At 44.1% G+C, this 26221-nt stretch overlaps 1 protein-coding gene and 1 long non-coding RNA gene across 7 annotated transcripts in view; one reads left to right on the top strand and one right to left on the bottom strand.

The window, feature by feature from the left end:
• AUTS2 (activator of transcription and developmental regulator AUTS2) overlaps nucleotides 1–26221 on the bottom strand; it is a 1111391-nt gene that overhangs the window by 362552 nt on the left and 722618 nt on the right. The window lies entirely within an intron of this gene.
• Nucleotides 10167–17680, top strand: LOC122209343. 3 transcript variants are annotated; one of them, XR_006197564.1, is made up of 5 exons: nucleotides 10167–10392; nucleotides 10553–10698; nucleotides 11250–11542; nucleotides 14168–14300; nucleotides 17325–17680. It is a non-coding gene; the product is annotated as an uncharacterized LOC122209343 (long non-coding RNA). The 3 variants fall into 3 exon arrangements; XR_006197562.1 differs by having other exon boundaries at nucleotides 10167–10698; XR_006197563.1 differs by lacking the exon at nucleotides 17325–17680 and adding an exon at nucleotides 14427–14513 and having other exon boundaries at nucleotides 10167–10698.

Genomic DNA, 26221 nt, shown 5'->3' with positions numbered 1-26221 from the left:
TTCCCCACCACACGGGTCAGTTTCCTCCATGCCACTGGGAATCGCTGGTCTAATGGGCCACAGATATTGGTGGGAGTGTGTCTTTTCCCTAAGAACCTGAGAACACAGCTTATCCCACCCACCTCCTTTCTGCTGAGATCAAATCCTCCCAAGGACAAAGAGTATACAGGACTATGGTCGGCAAAATTCAAATGACCGACATCACGTATGAGACCCAGGAACAGTTTAGTTTACTTGTGAACAGCTTGGGCATTCAAGTCCAAACACGTGGACTCCAGTCTTGGCTCCACCACGGTACATAACCTGTCATTCGTCAGTCTCCCCATCTGGGACGGGGGCACTTCTTCAAAAGGTTGCTGTTAGAATGCCATGAAACCATGCACAGCCCCCTGGCACATGGAAAACTCAAAAGAAGAAACGGCATGGACGCCGATTCTTAGGGAAAAACGACAGTGAAGAGGCGTGGTCTTATTTTTTCATTATTAATTGACAGCACACGGAACATACACACACGCGCGCGTGTGCATACAGACACCCATGTAAGGGGAGTTCTCGAGGGAATAGAAGACAGCCCTCCTTTTCAAAGCAAATGGTAAAGCCTCCAGGGAGACAGGTATCAAGCAATAACCACCCGCAGGGCTGTTTGTGAGGTAGCTTTAAAAGAGGTAACTCCCGTGGAAGCCAAAAGGAATAGAACGGGTTCTCAGCCCTTGTTTTTTCTTTGCCGAGAAGATGTCAAGGTGAATGCAGAAAACGCGCCAAGCTGCTGCTTGCCATGAGGAGTCAGTGCTAACCGTCTGTCTGTTTTGATAAAAGACGGCCGGGGCACAAGAACGAGGGAGAAAGGGAAGAGGAAAAAAGACAACTTGGATGCTCAACGGCGGGCTTTGAAAGGAGACAGGTATTCGGCGCAGAAGTCAGGCGGTGGACCCCACGTCACAGAAACCAAATTATTTCCAAAGCAGAACAGTATTCGTTGCGTGCTTTGGCACCAGCGACCAGTTAAGAGGAGGAAGCGGAGGAAGAGCATAGAGTCCCTCGTTCACGACCGACCTGTGCTACCCTCTCCACGACCACAGAGACCGGTGTCGGCGGAAAGGTGCTCGTGTGACAACCTCCCAGGGCTAACGGGGGGCCACGAGAAGGAGGGCACGCGGGCCCAGAAACCCTGCTCATCAGCTGGGCTGTCTTCTGTGACCCCGGCAAGCTCCAGTGAAATATTGTGTTCCCGCTTCCGAACAAACCAGCCCGAGAGGCAGATGGGCGCGGAGGGCCCTCTGCGAAATCTGGCGCTCTGGTGAGTACTGCTGGCGAGCCCAACACCCTCTTCCTCTCTTCCGAGCCAGCACACACGCGCCGGGGAATCTCCTGAAAACAAGTTCCCGAGGAAGACATATGGTGCTTACTTGCGAAGAAAGACTGCTAACAAGACAAACTGAGAAGGAACGGGGGGGAAAAGCTGAGTGAGGTTTTCAGTCCCACGAGGAGGTGAGATTCGGGCTGGAGGACGCGCACGGGGCTGCTGTGCCGACGCGCGCCCCAGGCGGAGGAGCCGGGAGCCCAGAGCCCCAGACAAAGAGCGCCGGCCTCTTGGGGCCCACTCCCCTACCCCCTACCGGCAGGCCTGGAAGTCACCACGACCGCTCCCGTCAGGCGTGACCGCTTGCAGCAGGCACCTGGGGGCTCTCTGAGGTCTCACATCCTCAGGGGTAAGGAAGGCCCCCCGGAGAAAACCGAAGCTCATCTCCTTGAGAAGAAACACCTTCTCCAGGGCTCCCGATTCTCCAGGAATGCAGACCCTTTTCTAATCCCACTGGGGAACAGGAAACTGAAAACCCCACACTGCCGAGTGTGTTGAGGGGGCCAATGGCTTCCGGAGATTTATGGAAGATGGTGGGATGTCAACACAAGAGCCTTACCAATGGCACACTGAATCTTATCTTAAGGACCTGCTATAGTTAGCAGGCGGAGGCAGGCTGAGTATGCATCAGTTGGTTTTCAAAATATGTTATTTACAATACGCAGCAGATGTTCTTTGAATTCTAATGTGAAAATACAGGCTTTTTATTTTTTACTGACAGACTAAGAAGTACACTTAATATAATAATCTTGCAAAGTCCAAAGATTACCTCACAGTTTGGAAAATACTACGTTGAGTCATTAGTCCCATTACTCAGTATTTTCAAAACTCACCAGATAAATATGGTACACTGAGACTTCCTGGTAATGACCTTCTATTTTTTGCAAGGAAGAACACAGCAAGGCTTCCCAGAAGCCTCAATTAAATCTGGAAAATGTTTCTAAAATATTCTCAAGCATAACACATGCACACATACTGAAATGTTTCAGGAGAACTTTGCTCACGGATGAGTTTCTGCTGTCACTCACTCTTTAAAAAAACTTCTTGAGTGCCTCCAACGGGCTTGGAAATACTCCAGGCTGACGGAATACAAAGATGAGCAAGAAACATGTTGTGCCCTCAAGGAGCCTCCTGTCTACCGGAGGAAGAATTAAGTAAACAGTTACAAAGCTAAGGGGATACGCTTTATACCACGGCTCACAGCATGCCAGGGGGGGCACCTGACCAGTTTGGAAGACGGTCAGGCAATTCATCAAGTCCTGGGTCAGTGAGAATTTCCCAGAGGAAGGCTCACCGGAGAAGTCGGGAAGTTCTGAACAGGATCCTATGTGGTTCGGAGGGAAGAGGTATCCACTGGGGGTCCTGCAGGAGCAGGCCAGGGAGGGAAGGGAGGTGGGGGTGAGGGCTGGAGAAGATCCAAGGGGTGGGAAGAGAAGAACCAGAAAGGAACCTGGACTCTGGAGTCCAGCAGGCCCTCTCATGCTTCCTGCCTTGGGCAATCTGCTGCTACCATTTCTCCCCTCGGAAGAAAACAGGGACAATTCATGTCTGTTGTAGAGGGAGAAGATGTGGAAATGGTGGGCACACGGCAGGTGTTCAGAACGTACTCATTTGTTTCCTTCCTCGGCACTCTCAAAGATCTGCAAAGGCAGGCTTCTCTGACTCACGTCACTCGAAAGAGTAACTCATAGTTGGGGCTGACTAGGTTCTACAGGTTGTCAGCACATCATCTGAACGTAACGGAGCAGTTCATTCATTCCAAATTAACACCAGCATGCCTGGAACATCCAAAGCAGCGTGAGGCACTGAGGCTGGTTTCTGGGCACACAGAGCTGCCCTCAATATTCGTACCGTATGATGTGGGAAAGAAGCGAGCAAATTCAAACATCATGAGTGCCGATATGATGACAGAGGACTCTTTCTACATCAGTGGTTCTCAGCCTTGGCTGCAAATTTCAGTAACTGGGGAGCTTGTGAGGTGCGATTGATACTTAGACCCCACCCCTCCCAGTTTGGTCATTCGTGGTCCATGCATATGGGACTTAAGGGCGGCTTGGGTGATGCCAGACAAGGTTGAGAACCAGTGTGTAGAGTACGATTTTAGAGCTACTAGCACAGGTGTAGTGGTTCTCAAATTCTGGAGTATACAGGAATCACCTGAAGGCCCAGCCTCCTTCAAAGAGGACAGGGCCTGGCCTTTGTACACTTACAAGTGTCCTAAGGAGTTCTGATTCACGGAGAAGTTTGAGAGACATGGTTCCAATACAGCCTGGCGACACGGTACAGAACACGAAAAAAGCTGTGGCTTTTTCAAGATAGGTTAGAGGTGGGAGGGGTTCCCTGAATCTTTCCAGCTTCACATCTCTTCTTTGTGGGCCCCTCCTTGGCACAGCAGCAGAATTATGGCTCGTGTGTCCATGCTGGACAGGATGCCTGCATCTTAAAGCATCTTCTCACTTTGGGAATTATAACACAGGTCCCTCCAGAAGTGCTGTTTTCTCACAGGTTGTCAGATTTTATTCTCAAAGCAACAGTAGGTCACTTAGAGCAGCAGTCACAACTCTTCCTTTACAGATGAGGAAACTGAGGCCCAGAGACTTAGCCAAAGCCTCATGTTCGAGAGAAAACAGAGCTAGGACTAGAGGCAAGGTTTCCAAACTTCTAGATCTGATGTTCTTTTCAATATACCAGTGTTTCTTAAAGTGTAGGCCTAAGGCCAGCAGCACCAACATCTGGAAACGTGTCCAAAAACCAAAGCAAATTCTTGGGCCCCAACCCAGATCCACTGAATCAGAAACTCTGGGGGTGGGGCCTAGCGTGAGTTTTAACAAGCCTTCCCAGGGATTCTGATATAGCGTTGCTTTTTATCATGCTGCGTCTTGAAGTACACCTTTTGCATCCAACTCTAAAGCTACTGGTATTTCCATCGATACAATGAAATATTCTACTCTTTAGTGCGCTAGTGAGTTATAGGAACCCTGGAAGGTAAGGGGAAAATTTGTGGGCTGTGTGGACTCTTGAATGAATCCATAAAGCAACGAGAAAGCGCGTGTCCTCTTTTAGCCCTAATTCCCTTGAGAAAGATTAGGTGGCTATGGCTGAGATGTAGCACCATCTAAAATATGCATGTCTGTGTCTGCATTCTCCCAGATAGGTTTCAGAAAAATTCCCTTCATTTTCAGGCAGTGAAGACTTGATGAATAATTCTAGTCTTTCAACATTGCACCCATAATTTTTTTGCACTGAAAAGTTACTGTGAAATAGAAAATGAAGTCTTTCACTGGTACCAGCCAAACCTACAAAGTGGCTCCTTTATGATGAATTCATGAAAAATTTAATGTTATGAGAGAGAGGAGGGTATTTACAGTATCTGAGCTTAGCAAAGTGGAACAGGGAGCCAACGTATGATTTCTTTTTGGCTCCCAAGGCACATGGCACACAAAATGTTTCTATAAAGAAAAAAAAAGGCAGATCTGGTTCTGAGTTCAGTGAAATATCATGATTTCCATTTGGCTGTGTCGCAGTAGTTGCCTTTTTAGGCAACTTCCCATTTCAAGGAAAAGTTTGGAGCTCATTAGAGTCACCAACGTCCTTCCAACAGAACATGCCATTCTGAGAGATCGTTGGGCTTGCTCGCCATGTCCATAACACCAGACAGGTGCCTGGAGTTGCCAGACTGGGCCAGCTACATGTGATGATGGCATCTGTGAAATTTTCTGCATATTTCATTTGCTTCCCCCTGGGTTGGCAACTGTAGGCACTGAAGGACTGGGTGAAAATATGTTCTTTTATATTTCCACCTGCAGGCGGTCCACTGAGAGAATGGCTAGGAGAAGGTGAGGTCTGCATTCTGCGAAAGGTTTAAGACCCGGATGGTACGTCATCTCACACCTGAGCTGTATCTGCTTCAGGTTACGTTTTAAAGAAAGACAGAAATCGAAACTTGGACTATTGAGTAGAGTACCACGGTCCCAACCTAAAAAGGAATCACAGAATTGCAGACTCAGAAGGGACCTTGGTCGTCTTGCACCTTTTGAGTGGCCCATTTCAACAGAATGTCCTACACCTGGTTGGCCAGGTTGCCCTACCTGAGCTCCACCTGAACGATGAAAGTAGTAAAACCACCTTGGAGTGGATCTGATAAACAATGTTTTTCCTTAATTTAGCTTGAATCACCTGTACATTTGCTATCCTCTGAGGAAATAAAGAATAATAATAATAAAAAAAAAAACCCAAGATGTAGTTCCTTCACGCGATAGCTCTTTGAATAAAGACAGCCAACGTGTCCCTTTGTCCAGGCTCTGCCACTGTCTAATAAGCTAACATTGGTTAAGTCATTAAAACTCACCAGACCACATTTCCCTCATTTATGAGCTGACGAATGTGAGAATCGCCAGCCTTCTGTAACCTTACATGGCTATACGGAGGATCAGGTAAAATGCAAAAGTCCTTTCAAATGGTATAAAACATTACGCAGGTACAAGTCAAGTCAATGAAGATGCTGGCAGGTTTGCTACAATTCTCTCAAGTTTCCTTCACCCAAGCCTTGTGCTTGGATTGACTGAAAATAATAACAGGCCAAAATGACAGAGAACTCTCCTGACACTGACACGAAGGCTGTCGTGAACAAGTTTGGTTTTTTACCTCTTCTATATATCATAGAGGCTAAAAGTTTCATTCACTCAAGAAATACGTATCCATAATACTCTATATTTAAAACACTCTACCAGCTGGTACAGGAGTTATAACAATGAAAAGGCAGGCCTTCTACCTTTGGGGGAGCGGATAAGACAGGCACATAAATAATTGAAATATGAGACAAAGAGCCGCAAGTCCTTCCCCCTCCCCCAACACACACAATTCTGGAAATCCAAAAGAGAGAGAAATCCTATTCTAAGACTTCACGGAGGAGAAGGGATTTGAAGGATCTGAGAATTTCAACACACAAGATCATGCTGGCAGAAATAAAGGATATCACTTTGGATGAAAGGCACAGGATAAGCAGGGGTGTGGAATAACAGATTGTAGAGGCAGAAGACAAAGATGACCAGGGTTTTGCTTGGGCTAGAACACAGGGAGGGAGGGAGAGTACAGAATTGGTCTGAAGGGAAGACAAGGTTCAGGTTGTAGAAGGCCTTACAAGTTAGGTGAAGGAGTACAGGATGTATTCAGTAGGGTTAAGGAACCTGGAAGGCTGCCTAAGGAAATGGCATACTCACATTCATTTGGAAGGAGGACTGATGTCTGGCAGCCATGCGTAAGACGGAATGAGCAGAGTCGGAATGGGGCCTGGTGACAGTCCAGGTACGAGAAACAAAGGCCTGGCTTTGGACAATGGCATGAAGAAGTAGGACAACAGATGAAGAAGTACAGCCCAGACAGAACAAAAGGGCGTTACATACACGATGGCTGTCAGCCATGGCAACCAAGGAGTTGAAAGAAAGAACTAAGTCAAATTTTCAACCCTGGGTCACTCTATGGCCAGAATTAGGGAAAGCACGAGAGCCTGCCAGGGTGTGAGTTCTGTTTTGAGCAATGAGTCTATGAAGCTGGCAGGACATCCAAGTGGTGAAGATAGTTTTGGAAGTTATCCACATAGTTAGGAGCCAGATGGTGTTATGAGACTGGAAAGAGAGAAAATAAAGAGACAGATAAAAGAGGGGGCATCCATATTTAGGAAGGCAGGGAGCAATGGAGCCCAAGGTAGAAGGAGAACGTGGAGTATCACGGAAGCCAAAAGAAAAAGAGGGTTTCAAGACGGAGGGATGGCCAACGGGGTTCTGTGTGACCTAAAGGTCATGGGGAAAGGGACCAGGGAAGTTACCAGGCTTGGCAAATACGATGACGCCATGAACCACGAAGAGAAATTGCAGCAAACTAATAAAGGTAGACTCACGAGTGCAAGAAGTTAGGTGGGAGTGGGTGGGAAAAGAAGTACCAACCACGAGAACAAACTGTGCTTCCAAAAGACTTGACAGTGAAGGAAATGAGAATAGAATGGTACCTCGAGGGGCAGCAGGAGCCAAGCAATTTTTTTTAACTTTTTTTTTTTTTTATTTATTATTTTTGAGACAGAGAGAGACACAGCATGAACGGGGGAGGGGCAGAGAGAGAGGGAGACACAGAATCGGAAGCAGGCTCCAGGCTCTGAGCCATCAGCCCAGAGCCCGATGCGGGGCTCGAACTCGCAAACCACGAGATCGAGACCTGAGCTGAAGTCGGACGCTTAACTGACTGAGCCACCCAGGCGCCCCAACCAAGCAATTTTTTAAAAGCATCAACTCTTGAGTCTTTCTGGAAGTTGAAGAACGAAAATGAAGAGAGTCAAAAGCCAGGTTCTGGAGGAGGAGGGAGGAAATGGAAGAGGGCACACAAATGGAGGTGCCCACCTTAGAGAAAGGAGTGGATACTTCCTTCATTATTTAGGTGAATGGGAGGAGGAAATGGAAACACTGGTCAAATCTGAGGAGGGGCCTAGGAATATTGAGATCATTCATCCTACAGATAAGTTGGAAGGGACCTGATAATGATGTTTGCATCTATAAAGAATTTGAGGGTTGGTGAAATGATAAGAGAGAGACAAAATAAAGAAGGGAATAGGAGTTATTATAGAAGCTAATGCAATTGAAGTCAGTAAAAGACACAAGTGAAATCTTTCTCAACATGTAACATGTCAGACCCAGGAACCCTCGTTGGAAGTTGGAAAATTTTTCTTTAGAGATATTTAAAAACATAACTGAATTCATGTCCAGTCAGCATATGATATTTCAGAGATTAAACATCTGGAAAAGGCAAATCCATACAGATTGAAAGTACAAGAGTGGTTGTCAGGGGCTGGAGGCAGGAAGGCATGGGTATGGGGTTTCTTCTCGGTGTGATGAAAACGTTCTGGAATTAGACAGTGGTGTTGGTTGTGTGAGATACTAAATGTCTGCGAATATACTAACAATCACTGAACTGTAGACGTTAAAAGGGTGAGCTTTATGCGATTGTATCTCGATAAAGCTTTTTTATTTAAAACAAATTAAGTCATTTAAAAACAAAAGATTATTTCAGAGGCAGACCTGTCAATAGATATGGAAATATACTAAATGATGTTTTCCTTACATCCTGAAAACCCTCTTGGTTTTCTTTCTTGCAAGGAGCTCTCAGGGCCCCGCAAAGCAGCTAAGACATCATGATTTATTTCAGGAAAATGCTCCAGGAAGGATGTACCAGTATTTGTCCCAGGCAGTAGTTAAGACTGAAGGAAATGCTCAGATTCTCAAGTATTGTGCTCCTAATCAGTGCTCCCCTAACCAAAGTCCACGGACTGATTGCATCCAAACTGTGTGGAGAACATTTCAAAAGTACAAATGCCCAGGCCCCACGAAAGGTCTCCTAACCTACAGTGTCTGGAGACAGGGCACCCGAGTCTGTATTTGCGTGAAACTTTCTACGTTGGCAAACTGCTGTGTCATCACCAACCACACTGTTGAGTAGAAGCATGAGCAAACAGCGTAACCAGCAGAATGGTGGCTGGGCCATTGTGGGGTGTGATGAGCCCATGTCTCTGATGGTCACCATGGTATGCCAGGCTCTCAGGCAACTTTTCTAAACACTGACTGCTACTGCTCATATTCCTAACCGTCTCCCCCTCGGTCTTTACAGTTTCAAAGGTCCTCGATCCCCTGAGGACATCTTCTAGTTTGCTTTAAGGAAATTAATTCTGTGGCAAGACAGAATGCAGATCCTCTAGCACGCAGACCAGGCTGTGCTAATACTGGCTGGGTTGTCTGGCAGAAATGAAAACGAAATAATACAATATTGCCACCGAGTTTTAATTTGATTGGCAAGTCATACTCAAAGGCCAGAGTTGTGGTTTCTTGGAAATCAAGAAGATAAAAGAAAAGTCAACAACGAATGAGCATCTTCCTTTCTTCATTCCTTCTGCATTTACCAGGAAACCAGCACTCTGCGAAGCCCAGATAAGGCATGACACTTGTCCTCGAGGACAACACAACGCAGGGGGGGAAGTGGAAAGTGGCTGGTGCGTAAGTGCAGGGGCGTCAGTCTCGCGAGCGGTCTGCACAAGGAGAGTGCGGGGACACAGGCTGTGTGTCGGGAGGAAAACGCACACCGCTCCGAAAGAAGACTGGCTTTATGACAACCTGAACCAAACGCTTCCCCCTGCTGGGTCTCTGGAACTCAGGAAATGGTGTTGACTGTAACCAGGGCTGTGCCAATCTCTCCCGTCGCCTATCTGTGGAGCCGCACGTCCACCTTTCCTGTGGGGAAGGACCCAGGCTGTGATATCCGGACCCTGTGTGCTCTGCCCAGGACCTGACTGATACCTCACTCTTCCCCTGCAGCCCACCGCGGAAATGAAGAGCTTCTCTTCATGAGAACGGCCAGGGGTCTCTACTCGGAGGCCTATGTGTCCACTAGCCAACACCACAAGCAAGCTCTAGGTCCCTCTCAAGCTCGTATTAGTAGGCGAAGGAGAGCGCCTCTGACATTCTCCAGTGACGGCCCCAGGAGCAGGTTTTTGCCAGCGGTGAGCACCAAGGCATAAAGGAAAGACCTCAAAGCTGAAGGCTCTTTTCCCTCCACAGACAGTCTCTTGGCACAGTCGGCCCCGTGCACAGCTGCCTGGAGCTGAGCTAGAATGGCAATCGTCGTCGTTCTGCGGTACGACAGGAGTGGTATTTTGCTGTAGGCCCAGCTTCTGTTAAGATGGCAGAAGGAGTGGCCTGTCATCCAGAATTACTTCTCAGATCCCAATTATATGTTTCAAAAATATCACCTATTAAGGCCCAGACACTTTGTTTGCTGGTTGCAGCCCTCTGAACAGGTTACCATGGATTTATGCTGGCATAATGGGCCTGCATGATGTATGTTCCCTGTCAGTGCTGAAACAACAGTCAGTGCGTCTGAGCAGGCCCACCTGCCAAGCAATATGTTCTCAATCCCTCAGGCAGAGCAGTGCATTGCTCGGCTAAGGAAATGTCCCCCCACTGAGCAAATGGCAGAGCCACGGAACACAGGCAACTGTGAGCGCATGCGCACAGAAGCTCACAGACACACGGCAGGAGGGGCGACGGGGAGGGACAGTGAGGATGTTCCCGTCAAGCTTCACTTCACAGTGACAGGCAAACGATCTCACGGTTTTTCTTTCTTTCCTTTTTTTCCTTCTCTAATGAACTACCATAGGCTGCTAATCGCATACATCATTAACACAAGTGGCTGGAGGTTGGCTGTGGGATGGCTGGCAGATCGGTCGCCGAAGCCCAAAACGGGGAAGGGACGGGACTGAACGCTCAGGATCACGCAGAAGGGGCCTGTCTCGTGGTGCTTAGGTGTGCCGGTGGAGGACAAAGGCATAGTCTGATGGAACCCTCTTTGCGGGGGGGGGGGGGGGGGGGGAGGCAGCACACTGCAGGTCACTAGAGAATGCAGCAGGTTCCCCGCACTGACTGATGGGAGAGCTCCCCACCACCCTGCTTCTGCTGGTCTCCCGGAGGTGCCCCTAGACAGAGAGGCGGGCTTTGCCTTTTCCCTGGAAAAAGCAGACTTTTGTCAAGGCCGGGCACCGGGGCTTCCGGCTGGGAGTGCTCCGGCTAATTAGGGATAGCATGAGGCCTGCACTGTGAAGAAACCCTCGGAGGCACAGGACAGACTCCGCTTTCAGCTGCTGGGAAGAGGGGAGCGGGACATGCTCCTCTCTGGGTGGGGAAGCTCTCTGCAGATTATGTAATGAGGAACAATGAATGGCTTTCTCGCGGGCGGTGGAAGGACAGCGCTGTTCAAAGCAGTTAACACAACGTTTTTTACAAAGGCTACAATCTTGCTCGGGATTTTAGGTCAGTCCTCTCTAACCTCTTTCAAGATCTCCAAACGGTTTTGTCAGGTCCTGAACCGCACGGAGTGGACGGTCACAACAGTTCTCGTCGAGGCCCACGACAGACTGCTCGCTTGTATTTTATATGGCTGTGCTGAGCACATGAGCTAGCACACGGGAGAACAACCTCCTCGCACCTGCTGATGGAGGGAGGAAGGCCAGCTCCCAGAGAAAACAAGCAGCGGTTAGATTCCGGTTCAGCCGAACGATGAAGGATCGTGCAGCCGCTGAAAATTATAGTTTGGTTCTCTAGTGAGGAACGTTTCAAAAGTACCAGAATGTATCAACAGGAAAAAAAGCAGGTAGAATTGGATCTCATTTAGGGACAAATGTATAGACTTCATAAATGTTTGTGTACACACACACACACACACACACACAGAGGTCTGGAGGGATGCTTGAGAATTGGTATCTTCGGGTGAAGAGATTTCAAGTGGTTTTTACTTTCATTACTCTTCTGTACATTTTAATTTTTTTCAAATAAGGATGTGTCATTTTATGAAAATACGTCAGGCTATTTTAATAAAAATGTACGAGAACAACCATAATGCAGTGCAGCGAGACATTAGTGTTTTCAGAGGAGGGAAGAATCGTGGTGTTCAGACAGAGAAAGGTCCCTTAGAAAAGGTGGTGTGAGCGGAACGGAGGCTGATGAGTTCTGGGTGGGGATGGTAGTGCACAGTGCATCCAGGTGAGAAGCAGAGAGAGCAACCACAGAGGGACAGAAAATGGGGGACATGTTAAAGGCAGCGGCCAAGAATGCACCGTGGCTACCGTTCAAGCAGGTACCTATTTGCGGAGACGTAGTAAGATTTGAGGGAGGTGGGAGCCTTTTATAATAGTCTTTACTGCCAGAAAGTCTAAAGACTTTTATAATAGTCTTTACTGCCAGATAGAGGAGTTTCCATTTAATTTGTAAGGCAAACAAGACCCAAAGAAAAGAGCATGTAAGGGAGTGTGTGTGTATTTGAGAAACCGTTGATATAGGAGACATGTTTTTGGAGAAAAAAAATCAAGCAGTGATGTATATGATCAGAGCTGAGGACAACGGGAGACAGACAAATGAATTAGAAAGCTACTGGAACATTCCAAGGAAGAAGTGAGGAAACGAGGAGATTCTGAACAGATAAAAAAAAAAAAAACAAAACAATGTGTTAGAGTTTAGGGAATTAAAATTGGTTGACCTAGATGTTCAGCAAGAAGAGCCAAAGATGAGATTATAGCTACGTGGAGCTTAAGGTACTGCTGTGATTCACAAGGGAAACTATGGGGCAATGGAGTCTGGATTGGGTGAGAGCACTGGTCTGGGAAATCACTCTCAGGGCTCCATGTGCACGGATATGAGTAGAAAATATGCTCTATGAGCAAAAGCCTTAGCCTGTGGTTCAGTGCCATACTGCTCACTCACAAAACATTGCTGGGCATGTGGTAAGAACCCAAAGGTATTTACCGATGGAATGAAGAACTACTAACATTGAAACGAATCGGTCAAGGAGAGTACAACATAAAGAGAAAGCCAAAGAGAACTGAGAACAGACCCTTGGGGTCAGTTAACAGGTGGGAGGAGGAGGAAGTTGACAGGACAAAGGGGAAAGAAGAAGAAGCTTTAAGATTAACGTCTTGCCACTTGGTGAAATTTGGTCCCTGATTTTCTTTGGACAATTTTCTAGAATGTTTGGGGTTTCAGCTTTTTTATATTTAGAAAAGGAGTGATGCTAATCTTGAAGGCTCCATGAGATCCAGAATTCAATGCATCATTCACTGTTGATTTTTAAAATTTTTTTAAATGTTTATTTATTTTTGAGAGAGAGAGAAAGAGAAAGAGTGAGTGAGTGAGTGAATGGAGGTGAGCAGAGATAGAGAGGGAGACACAGAATCCGAAGCACGTTCCAGGCTCCGAGATCTGAGCACAGAGCCCGACGCGAGGCTCGCACTCACCAGCAGTGAGATCATGACCTGAGCCGAAGTCGGACGTTAACCAACTGAGCCGCTTAGGCGTCCCTATTTACTTCTTATTATTAAGAATTTGTGGAGGCACCTGGGCAGCTCAGTCGGGTAAGTGTCTGGCTTCGGCTCAGGTCATGATCTCACGGCTGGTGAGTGTGAGCCCCGCGTCGGGCTCTGTGCTGACATCTCGGAGCCCGCAGCTTGCTTCAGATTCTGTCTCTGTCTTTCTCTGCCCCTCATGCATTCACGCTTTCTCTCAAAAATAAGTAAACATTAAAAAAAATTTAAAAACCCAATTTGTGTCTGATTAAGCAGGAATATGCAAGTTTAGGGGCCCCTGGGTGGCTCAGTTGATTGAGCATCCAACTCTTGATTTAGGCTCAGGTCATGATCTCACAGTTTCGTGAGATCTCATGGTTTGAGCCCCACGTCGGGCTTTGTGCTGACAGTCCAGAGTCTGCTTGGGATTCTTTCCGCCCCCTCTCTCTGCCCCTTCCCCCATGCACATGCACTCAGGCTTGCTCTCTCTCTCTCTCTCTCTCTCTCAAAATAAATAAACCTTAAAAAAACAAAGAATATGTAACTTTCCTGAAGGCCAAGAAATTTCTCTCCCTAAATTGCTTAATGCTATAACTTTCTCAGGAATTGTTGCTCAATAAATCAGCTGATTTGACTTTGTCCTTTTTTGTACTGAAGTATAATATGCAATAGTAAAAGGCACTGATCTCAAGTATACAGTTTGTTGAGTTTTGATAAATGTATGCACGCGTAACCTGTCTTCCTGCCAACATGTAGGACGTTTGCATGTTGACTGGATTTTGATTCCTTCATGACTGCGTTAGTGAAAACCCACGTGAGTTGTCCTTATTCCTCTTCTCTATCTTACCACTATCTTATTGGTAAAATAGTTATATAATCAGTCATTTTCGGATATAGAATTCTGATGTTTTTCTTAGTGTTATTTCTTCTTCTTCTTTCAGTATTTTCCCCATGTAATAGGCCATAAATTCAAGTAAGATCCTTGGACCAGATCAAACATTATTTATGTAGGATCAGTGCCAGATTTTTTTACTTAAAAGGGATTTCGTGAATCTGACAGTCTCACCGTAAGAGGTATTTATCCTATATTCTTTTATATTAGTGAATATTTGGTTATTATGAGAGAATACTTAATTCATTTTTTGCCAAAGATAAATGTGTTTGATAGCATATTTTTAAAAACAGGCTGTTATATTTCAGACTAGTTTTGAATATTTCTTCAGTTGGGTCATGGAGACTGTGGTTTTTGAATCATCTGGACCCAAACACCATTCAGCTGACTTTGGCTCCTTAGAGCAGGGTAAGGGGAGCTCTGCTTCCTCCTGTTTTTAATCAGATACAATTTGATATTTACCCATTTCTGACACCTGGCCCTGACAAAGTCCGCAGATGCCAGTTCAGGCGGGACCGCATCTCTGACCTCGATGAGTCCTCTGGATGTGACAGCTCCCCCAAGCTCAAATGCTGTGGGGTCACTTTGACTCTGCTTTTCCCCACCTTACAAGAGGCAGGCTTCCCAGTCATAAACCCAAGCTGAGGACTAGAGCCCTCCCCTGAGATCACAACCATGGATGTGGGCCTGGCTTTGCCAGCGGAAAGGGGACTGCTTTTGTGGTTAGTGTCAGACGTCAATGCTAGGGGCTGGCTTCCAGGCAAAGTCTCCAACACTCAATCTCTACCAAAACAAAATCAGAACCAACACAAGCAACTGAAATTACCGAAGTCTGTCCTCCCGATGTTTAAACAAACAATTCTACCTGCAGTGAATTTTAAGTACTTTGGGTCTCTATATGAGCAAATATTCCACTATTTGCATTAACTTGGGTTGATCCTGGAGGCACATTAATCAGCAAAAGAGGAGAGAATGTCATTTGTGCCAAATACCCAAGCCCTTGCTTGAGTCAAATGCTACACTGAAACAGTGTAAGTTTTCTAGTGCTGGAGGCTCAACAGTTCCAATAAGACCGCACAGGAGAAGTCACTAAATCAAACAGTCAATGTAAATCTATCGAACCACTTCACTCTGAGATCAGTGTCAGCCCTGTTTCGAACACAGTCTGTCTAGACTCTGGAGAATCTGAAATCTCAGAAGCTGAGCCCATTATCTCTTCAACCATGATCTAGTCTAAATACGTTTAACTTACAAGCCACTCTAACACAGCACAGTTATTTGCCCGTGGTACAACAGATAAACTGGGCAAAACCTCTTAGCTCTTGTCTTGTGTTGAGGAAAACAATACCATACAAGACCTAACAGTTTCAATGAAGGTCTCAGGCCATGTGAAGTAAACATAATGATACACCAAGACTGAAGGTGAAGAAATTAAGTGCATAGTGTAGGAATCCTCTCTACCTCATTGCTGTGAAAGGATTTTCAGGCCTGCGTGTGGATACCCCCACTGATGGCATTTACTACTTTCCTAGGCTCTGTATAGCTGTGCATTTTATTCGAGCTGTCAGCACAGAGCCGGGCGCGGGGCTCGAACCCATAAAATGTGAGAGTGTGACCTGAACTGGAGTCGGACACTTAACTGACTGAGCCACCCAGGTGCCCCCTGTGCATTTTATTCTGAATTCAACTCTGCCCCTCTAGAACCTATGCACATGGAGTGGCCTCACTTCTGGCCTCTGCAAGTGCAAATTAATTCTCACAGCTCTTCCATATGAGAGTTTGTTAGCTATCTGGCATCCAAGACCTAGCTGCACAATTGCAAATATGGTTTAAGGCATGGTTCCTAGTCCAGGGTTACTACAAGGATAACAAATGTTATGTGGGCAATCTGGCTTATTCCCAGAATCTTAGGGTAAAAAAGTCATGAAATGCACAACAGCCACAGAAAAGGCAGTGCCAGTCCTACCAAGATTAGAAGTGATGTGAATAAAATGGTACACGAAACAACGTTCTAACAAAATCACAAAGGTGGGCCCTGGTTAGTTTGCATAATGCTTAGATCGCAGTTTAAAATCTAGACGGTTTTTGCTCCGTATATTTATTGTACCTTGTAACATTTGTCCTCCAAAGGTTTAATCTTGATACTTTACATTTGTATAGCACTTTAGAGCTTTCAAAGAATTTTACATGTAATTTTATATAATTTGATTTTAAAATTCAAAAGTGACATTAAGCTGTGGAAAATAAGCCTCTCGCCAACCATGCTGAGAATATGATGAGGCATGGAAGTGTAATCCACTCTCCTGAATGGATTCATGGTGTCCACGAGTTTGGGTTCTCAAGCAGAGCCCTGTCTGTCTCGTACTAGCTGTGCGACCTCAGTCGAATTTCTTAACCCCTCTAAGCCTCGTTTCCTCTTCTGAACATGCAGATAACATACTGGGGACCTCAGTGAATTCATCCGCACCAAGAGCCGAGCCCAGCGCCTGCTACACAGGATGAATAAATGTCTGTGCTTAATGATCTTTTGTGTTCATCAGGGCTAGTGACAGATTTCTTTATTATAAAATGTTTTTATAATACATGACAGAAAAGTCTGGTAAAAGTATTTAAAGTATCGAGAGCTTAAAAGAAAGTTGTCACTTTAATAGTCTCAAAAATACTGTGATGGCCACGTCTGGGTATAAACACAGAAGAACTGAAAGCAGGACTCGGATCTGTGTGGGGTGGCGTTATTCACAATCCCCGCTAGGAGGAGGCAGCCCCAGGGTCCCCTGGAGGATGAATGGCTACACAAAATGTAGCACACACAGAATGGAATACGACTTGGCCTTAAAAAGGAGGGAGATTCTGATACCTGCTGAACACAGACGAACCTTAAGGTCATTATGCTACGTGAAAAGAGCCAGTCACAAAAAGACAAATACTGTATGATTCCACTCACGTGAGATACACAGAGCAGTCAAACTCATAGAGGAAAAAGGTAGAAATGGTGGTTGCCAGAGACTGGGGAGGAAGGAATGGGGAGTCATCGTTTAATGGAAATGGGAGTTTCAGTTTGGGAAAATGAAAAATGTTCTGGAGATGGACGATGGCTGCACAACGTCCTTAATGCCACTCAACTGTACACAACACTTGTTAAAGTGGCATATTTTATATCACATACATTAAAATGGTAATTTTTATTTTTTATTTTTTTGCCCCAGCAACAACAGATACTGCAATGGTATTCCAACAGACGTCAGGCTTCAGAGAAGTACGAGAGGTACTTAATGCCTAATGAGGAAGACAGAAAACGAACAACAAGTGTCCATCCAAAGTACTCCAACTAGGGCAATGAGCAAATAAATAAATAAGCATCCCTGACACAACAACTTGCCAATGACATTATCCAGTTGGTGGACATTAGCCAGATGTCTTGGGTCAGAATCGTGGACAAAGACTGTCACCTGAAGTTTCACTCAACAACACTCAGTAACAGCGCATGATTATTACATACTAAAAATCAAGAGGCTCCCAAAGACACTTAGTGACTGACAGCTTCATCTCCCAGGCTTTTTAAAGTTCATCATGCAAACACAGACAGTGTGAAACAGTTAGTCTAATTAAGCATTTTCCTTATCCTCCCCCAGCAGAACTGCGTTTGAGATAAAGGATAATGGCACTAAATGAACAGGTTAATTAGAGACAGCATTTACCCCCGCAGGCCCTTCACTGGAAACACCATTTCACACCATTACATCACACAGGAGAGCCAGGCTCCAGGGACCAGCTCCTGAGACAGCCAGTGACCGGCAGAGAACATAGCAAGTAGTAGAAAGGGAAATCATGTTGGCATACCCAGTGTGTGTGCTCAGCCAGGATGGCCCCCCATGTTTCTCTAGGGCGTGAGCCCGCCAACTACAGCTGCAGGCCAAATCCACCCCGCGATCACTTTTTGTATAGCCCGTAAGGTTAGTCTCTGCATTTTTAAGGTGTTGTTTAAAAAAACAGAAAAAGAGAAAAGAAATCAAGAAAGAACGTATGGCAGAAACCTGCGCGGTCACAAAAGCTAATATGTTCTCTCTGGCCCTTTACAGAAAAGGTTTGCCAAGCCATTGTCTCGGATGATAGGAATCAAGCTATGTGCTCAATACGAAAGGAAGGAGGGTAAAGAGAATTGCAAAATGTTCACATGGGAGATTTTTTTTTTAAACTCCAACCCTGTCACCAGGTGCCATGCTACAAATATCTTAAGCTGATGCAGAGGTGTCCTTTTGTTAGGAACAAAGCTTTCTCTCTGGCTATCTAGGAAAAAAAGCAGCAGAAATCTGAGCAACTTATTAATTCAAACAACTTTTTTTTTTTAAATAAGAAAACACAAACTTGTCTCCTCCTCCCTTCTCACCTCCCTCTTTCTCCAACCTAGTCATTATTTCAAGTTTGAACGTGTTCTTGTGAAAATATTATGATTTAAGGTAGTGCCTGCTATCATTCCATTGGTTTTGGGGGTTTAGGACCAAGTTTTAAAATAGGTTACAAGTTGAAACTTGGCGGAGAGAAACAGACACTCAGGGTAGGCACCAATTGTATGTAATTTGAAAACAGCCGGTTTCGAATTTGCTAATTCATAAGAGCTCAGGAAAGAAGGCAAACCTCAACAACCTAACCTAACTGCAAAATACTTGCATTCTGAATATAGCCCAGCGCCCATTCAGAATGTCATTAATTCAGCCGATGTTTTTCTTCCCAGAATAATACTTTCTTCAATTGAAATGTGGGATCATTACAAATAAAAATATTGCTATTGACCGGCTGTAAGTGGATTACATATTTACTTTGCTTTATTGGAAGGCCCATGAGGGGAATGACCATAACTTATGCCTTCTCTTGCATCCCATACGGCCCAGTTGGGCACAAAATTGGCACTTAAAAAAAATTCTTGTTGATGAAATAGTGAACAGCCAATACAAAGAATGAAAACCGGCAAATGAGACTCGCTCACTCTTGCCAGGTACACACATTTTAATATGGTTACTGGCAAAATGTGAAGTGTCTTGGCTCCCGAGAGAGACTCCAAAGTCCAGTGACCTTCAATGGAACTTCAACACAAAGTCAATCATCCTTCTAATAGCTCTGGTCTCTCATATCCATGCGATTTTGAGATGAAAAAGGTCTCCACTATAAATACATTCTTTGTTTCACAACTATTTCAACACTTAGGAGTATCAAATTAGTGTGGTATCTTTGAATAGGTTCTCTTTCTGAAGGAGTTGAGCATGACAAGTGCTTCTGACTACAAGCTCACTGTCCAGAGAAAGTGTGTTCCACCCTAGATTACCAAGGAATTGTTGAACAAAGGTGCAGAGAGCATTAGGGCACCCCTAGTAGGAGGAGCTAGTGGGCTGGATGGATTTGGAACAGCTGTTCTCAAGGGCTGCTGTGTTGCTGGAGCCTTTCCACTGGATCAAAGATGGCCGTCTCCCGTTTGCAGAGTGTAACAATATGGAGCGTGTGTGCATGCACACACGTTATGCACACACTATGTGAGCTTGAAGCCGGGCCTGATCTTGGGAGACAGTCGTGTCCTTCCAGGGTTGCATGAGGATAAGGACTCCGTTATCCTAAGCTGAAAAGATCTCAAACTGACAGGAGGCCTTGAATGCCTTATGTCTTTCACCTTTAGCTCATTATATGAATATGTTCTTAACAAGGATATCATTAGGTTCCATTTATAATAAACAAACAAGGGAAGAAACATCATGCCTGTTGACAGGCCAGTCATCTCAACCCCAATAAGATGACTCCTCTTTTTGCTATTTTATAAAGTTAGTCCTTCCTGATCACTGATTTCCTTGCCCTTTGACTACACATCAAACTGTTATTTACAAGCAATTGACTGCAAGTTTATTTAACAGCAAGATATCCCTTTAATTAACTGCCTTCTTTTTTATTGGAGTTGACAGGCAATACATCTGTAGCATTTCAAATGATTACATAAAGTCTTAGGTAGTTATATACCAATTGGTAAAGAAAAAACATTAGTCCTAACAGATAGATTTTGTGGTTAAGAAACCCCACAAGAATAAAAGATCTCAGTAATTTCACAGAACTTCAGATTGACTGTCATTATCTATTTATTTAGGTAGAAATTATTAGTTTCATTAATTTAAAAAATCTGTTTTTTATCCCGCTTTTGAAGACAAAATTGTTCTTGAGGCATTACTGGTCTTTCCCTTAGACTCTCTCTGCTTCAATGTAGAAATTATACTTCTGGGAACTTGAAGTAACCAAGAATGTACACCAAGATTTAAACCAAAATATATTTATCACTTCCCTGCCTAAAATTGATTTAAAAATTGTAAATGACACTTCTTCATTTCAACAGGAGGAGAGAGGTAAGATAAAGCATGATCTATTCACAGAAAATACATATACATACACATTATGCGGTCATTAGAAATGACACTGTAGAGTACTTATGGATGTAATGTTCAGTGAATAAAAGATGAATTCTAAACAGTGTGTGTGATTCCAATTACGCTCACTACGTTTGAACAGAAAAAAGACTAGAAGGATATAAACAAAACCTGTACCAACTGTTATCAATGGAGGGAGAACTTGCAGGTGATTTTTTTATTCTCTTCTTTGTGCCTTCCACATTTTATATAATTTACTTGTTTGGTAATAAGAAAGAACTATATATTTTGGAAGTCTATTTGGGAAGAGGACTCTCCCGCAGGTCTTAATTAGATGCTATTCTAGACTCAGAGCCGTCCAGCAAACCACTCCCAAAAGTAGTCAAGTTCTTAACTAGAATGACTGCCCACTGATTCCAGCTCCCCCTTCTTTAGATTACTGTGAGAGCAGAAGACAGAAAGAGAGTTTGGGAAAAATGCCTACTCCTGCATTTATAAACAAGTGAATTCTCAGTAGGGGGAAGAATCATTAAAACCAACCAAAAAAAAAAAAAAAAAAACCAAAACACCAAAAAAAAAAAAAACAACCCACCACCACCCACCCTTGTTATCCAATACTCACATCGAAGAGGTTTTATATCCACACATTTTAAGAATCCAAGAGGGAGTCATAACCCAATTCAATTTAATTGGGTGCTCTCTTGACAGAATTGTTATTAATAAGGTTGTATTGTACAAACCTCCCTGAAATCCCAAACGCTGCTGACTACACCGCAGAAACATTTACCAGCCGGCACACAACAAGCGGTTGTGTCTGCTCTTCTGTCCTGCCCTCCCCCCTCCCGCAGACCCCTCAAGCCTTCTTCTCCCCCTTCTCCTTGGATTCTCAAATCAAAGAAAAAGCTTGTCTTGAGCAACCTCCATAAATTATTCACATGATATTACAGTGTATGTCAGCAATCTCACAGTGTTTAAAAAACTTAACTACAAGCCAATTAAAATGTAAACTGAGAAAGATGGATGGAGCAGGTTGCTCTGGTGTGAACTTGAGCGGCTCATAACAATATGCAGTACAACTTCCAGACCTGCTAATTTGACAGCTACTTTCATCAGCAGAGCCTCCCCCTCCCCCCATGACTTCTGCTTCTTCTTTTTAATGTAGTGCTTCTCCCAGGACAAATGGTTCCATATCGTTCCACATTCAGCAGATTAGTCCCCTGAGCCTTGCAACCAGCCCAAGCACTCAAAGTGGAAGTTATTAACAAGAGTTCATTTCTTTTCCTCTTTGTTTTTAGGTATGTGTAATATGCCCCCCATTTTGTTTTGTTTTGGTTTTTTTTACAGACTGCAGTTTAGAAGTAAAATAGTGTTTTTTAAAAAAAGAAAAGCAGAAAAAGCAGGCAAAGGTGAAGTGTGCAGTGAGGAAAGGCTGAGAAATCTGAAAGCTAGCCAAATGGAGATCACGATGCTCTAAAACTAGTCCCACTGTTTCTTTGTTTTTCCTACGATTCACTTCACACCAATGGGTCTATAAACCATAATTTACTTAATCGAGAAACAACTAAGAGACTAAATATAAGGGGTTCCTGCTCTGCTTTTGAGAGGGAGAGAAGACAAAAACTGTCTATTGAGACAAAAAGAGGAGTCCTTGAAAAATCTACTAGCACATAATTCTCCATATCCCTCATCCCGGACCTCCTTTCCATTTCCCCTCTTTAAACATTATACAAAAAACCTCCATCTGCAATGAAACTAAAGCAGTCCTCGACCAGACTGGCATCAGAACACGAGCCACATTATTAACATCTCTACACTGCCTACCTCTTCTTGGCAGAATATGAGTTTTCATTTCTCAAAACTGTAGAGCTCAAATTTACGTCAGGGACATCTGATTCCTCTAAAAAAGGGCCTGAACGAGGAAAATTCAACACTGAAAATTTGGTACCAACCTAATGGGATAATATTCCCCGTCAGTTCTATCCTTTTCAGTTTTGTACTAGACACAATTTGAACAGAAGGCACAAATGGTCCTCAATCCTTATAGAGAATAAACTATACCTTAATCCTAGAGACATCTCTGACTTTGTGATAATGGGACATCACCTTAATTGGTCTACTCTCTATCATCTAGATATCTCAGGTCAATCAAAAAGTTCACAAATAAATGGTACTTGTTCAAATCAACATAACCGTAAGAAATGCTGGTACCTCTGATCCAACTACTAGGGTATCAATCAGCAACAAGGACATCAAATCCATGCCTCATAATTGATTAGCTAATCAATGAAAGAATTCATTACCTTGAAAAGGTATATAACTATTGTAAATAACCACTGTATGTTGAAATCAGAGAGATAGATGTAATCAGAAATAAACAAATGCCTCATGGGTAGCTAATATAAATGGAAAGGAAATGAAGGAATTCAACTCTAACCAAACTTTGAAATTGGAGGTTTAATTGGGGGAAAACTAGTCATGAACTCAAAGTTCATGAATTCCACACTAGACTGTCTATTAGTCAGAGAGGACTATGCACACTGCAATTGTATCTCAAATGTTTTTGGTCAAATTAAGTTAAGCAGGGGGCTCCAAAAAGCTTACAAGTCAAAATAAAAGCAGATGGTTATCTGAGTAGAACATATAATCAATAAATTCATTCTACTGTTTAATCCTGCTGAATTATTTACAACAGTGGCTTTCAATACTCACTGTGCATCAGAATCATGTGGAAAGATTTTTAAAACATACAGATACCTGAGCTACATCCCCAGATATTCGGATTCAATTTGCCAGGGACAGGTATATTTAAATTTCTTCCAGATGACTCTAATTTAGTGCTGCCAAGGACTGGGAACAGATAATCTGATGGAGAACGGTAATCTCTGGCCATTACTTACAGTGGAAAATGACAATCCCATAGACTGGAAACAACAATAGGCTGACTTCAACTCCTTCTGAGCCTGTAAACTTCCTGAAAGCCTTCTATTCACATCTGTGCCTTGTTATTTTTCTCGGGGTTCTGCTGGAGTCTCTATCCATTCTTTCTATTGTATGCCTTACTTTTGGAAATTGGGCATCTGATCACGGAAACACAAATTAAAACCACAATGAAACACCACTTCATACCATTAGGATGACTATAATAAAAAAGACAACAATGAATGTGGGCAAGGATGTGGAGATATTGGACCCTTTACCCACTGCTGGGGGGATGTAGAATGATACAGACACTTTGGGAAACAGTCTGACAGTTACTCAGATTGTTAAACTGTATGACCCAGAAATTCCACTACTAAGTATATACCTAAGAGAAATGAAAACATATGTCCACACAAAACCTTGTATGAGTATTCATTGAGCATTGTTCTTAACAGTCAAAAAGTGTACTATTAATAGTGTTAATGAGTGTTCTTAATAGTCAAAAAATGTCCATCAAGTTATGAACGGACAAACACAATGTGGTATATCCATTCAATGGAATACTATTAGGCAATATAAAGAAACGAAGTATTGGTATATGCTACAGCCTGGATGAACACTAAAAACAAGTGAAGTCAGGGCCACATAGTGGCCACATAGTGCATGATCCATTTATGTGAAATGTCCAGAAGAGGCAAGTCTACATGGACAGAAAGCAGAGTAGTGGTTGGCTAAGCTCAGGGACAGGGAATGGGAAGGGGTAAGGACAAAGGTGATCTTTAAGGAGTGCAGCATTTTTATTTTGGGTGATGAAAAGATTCTAGAAGTGATTGTGGTGATGAATGTAAAACTCAATGAATATACTAAAAATCACTGACATGTACATTGTATGGTATGTGAACTATAGTTCAATAAAGCTGGAAAGAGAGAAAGAAAGAGAGAAGGGAAGACTTGGCAGTCCACCTAGCCTCCAGTCTCCTACTAAGGGCTGAGGCCTGTCTGGCTTGGTCACTGTGCTTCCAAGGGGCTGGGCTACACTTCTGAACAGAGCCTAGTGATAAGATCATTTGATTCTAATTGTCCTCTTGGGTCTGGTTCCTGGTACCACCACACCCAGGCTTCCTCATTATGATATGCTTTGGATGTCCAGTTGCCTCTTCAAAATGGCATGTCCAAATGAGCCAAAGACTGGGGCTGTGTTCTGAAGGTAAACAGGGAGTCATTAAAGTCTGGTGAATGGCTGCAGAGAAGACACCTGGATTATCATGAAATCATTTAACTGACTGCCCTCATTATTTGTTCTCCCTAGTGGCCTAAGTGTGCCTTGTCTCAATGCTACTCCTCATGTACTAGCTTTAGATACTTCCTCCTTTCCTCCCACATGGTATCAACTCCTGACAACCAGGCTCCATCCCATCATTTCACAACCCTTCATCTCTACCTCTCCTCTTTTTTGGGGGCCATGCTTCTTCTGGTCTCCCATAGAGACCCTTGTCCTTGCCACCATCAGGCCTTCACCCATACCACCAGGCCTGAACCTTCCCTCTCTTGGACACTCTCCAAGTTAAACCTATTCTTCAAGGTCCAGTTTTAACCTTACCGTCTGTTCCATGAACCTCTTTTGCAAAATTATACACTAATTAGGGCAATAAATGGTATACTTTAAACAAACCCCAAACTCCTATCGTGAGCTTCGTCCCTCTGACTAAAGTCTAATATTCCCTGGGAGCAGGAATAAAGTCACAAATGTCTCTCGACTCCACACAACGCTAAGGCGCTTGGCCAGCAGCAGATGTACTTACAGATTGACTGATAAAAGGAAACTCATTTTTATTTCCAAGGATTGATGTACAATCAATTTCTCTCGCATGTTCTCTCTCTGAAGTGGTTTCCCTTCCCATTCCAAGAAAGCCTGCTCTTTGTGCATTTCCTTTTCTCTAGGCTATATGCTATTACGGTAGAAATCACTCCCTTGGGAAAATTATTGATGGGCAGCTTCTAATTTTAAGCTACAGCTGAACTAAGAAACTGAATCGCAGCTGCATTACTGTTTCATTCTGCATGGAGCCCTAGTGATAAATATTTAACCAGAACAGCTTCCTTTTCCTTTGCTGCTATGTTCTCGTTTAATTATTTTAACAAACGGCTGTTCCAAACATTTACCACTCTTGTCAAACCCCTAACTACTCCTGGTGGATCATGTTTTTGCTGCCTTCTTACTAAGAAAGTATATGCCATCCCAATCACCTCCATACTTGGCTGGGCCCGTGGCTTTACCCATCCTTCTGGTCATGAGCACAGTCCCTCAAATCTTTCTCATTCTCCCCCAGTTTTCTCGGCACTTTCTCGGCCCCTTGAGGCTGGATGTGGCTTCCTCTGTGATAACTGCTAAAAGCAAATGCTGAGATGGGAATGCTGAGGTGAAGCTCCATCGGCCCGGGTCCTTGCGTATTAAGATGAACTGAGTGCCCTCCTGATCCGTGGTGATGTGTAGCACGAGTACATAACCTCTGTTGCGTTAACAGACTCAGATCTGAAGGCTGTCACTGTGGCATAATCTCATAAATTATCGCACCCAGTAGCTCATTTGATCACTGTTTTTTCCTTCTGCTACCCAGGAAAACATGCCCATCCTTGCTTTGAAGCCAATGCTCTCTCTTCAGATTTTCTCTGAAGCCATATACCTTATCCCCTTCCTCTCTTGTGTCTTTAAAATAGCTCTTCCATACAGGAAAAACAGAAGAACCCTGCACCACTTACTGAGTGCCTTCTGAGTTCTAGGTACT

This window comes from Panthera leo, chromosome E3, assembly GCF_018350215.1.
Source record: "Panthera leo isolate Ple1 chromosome E3, P.leo_Ple1_pat1.1, whole genome shotgun sequence".
NCBI classification, from domain to species: Eukaryota; Metazoa; Chordata; class Mammalia; order Carnivora; family Felidae; genus Panthera; species Panthera leo.
This window is presented reverse-complemented; position numbering and strand designations above follow the sequence as displayed.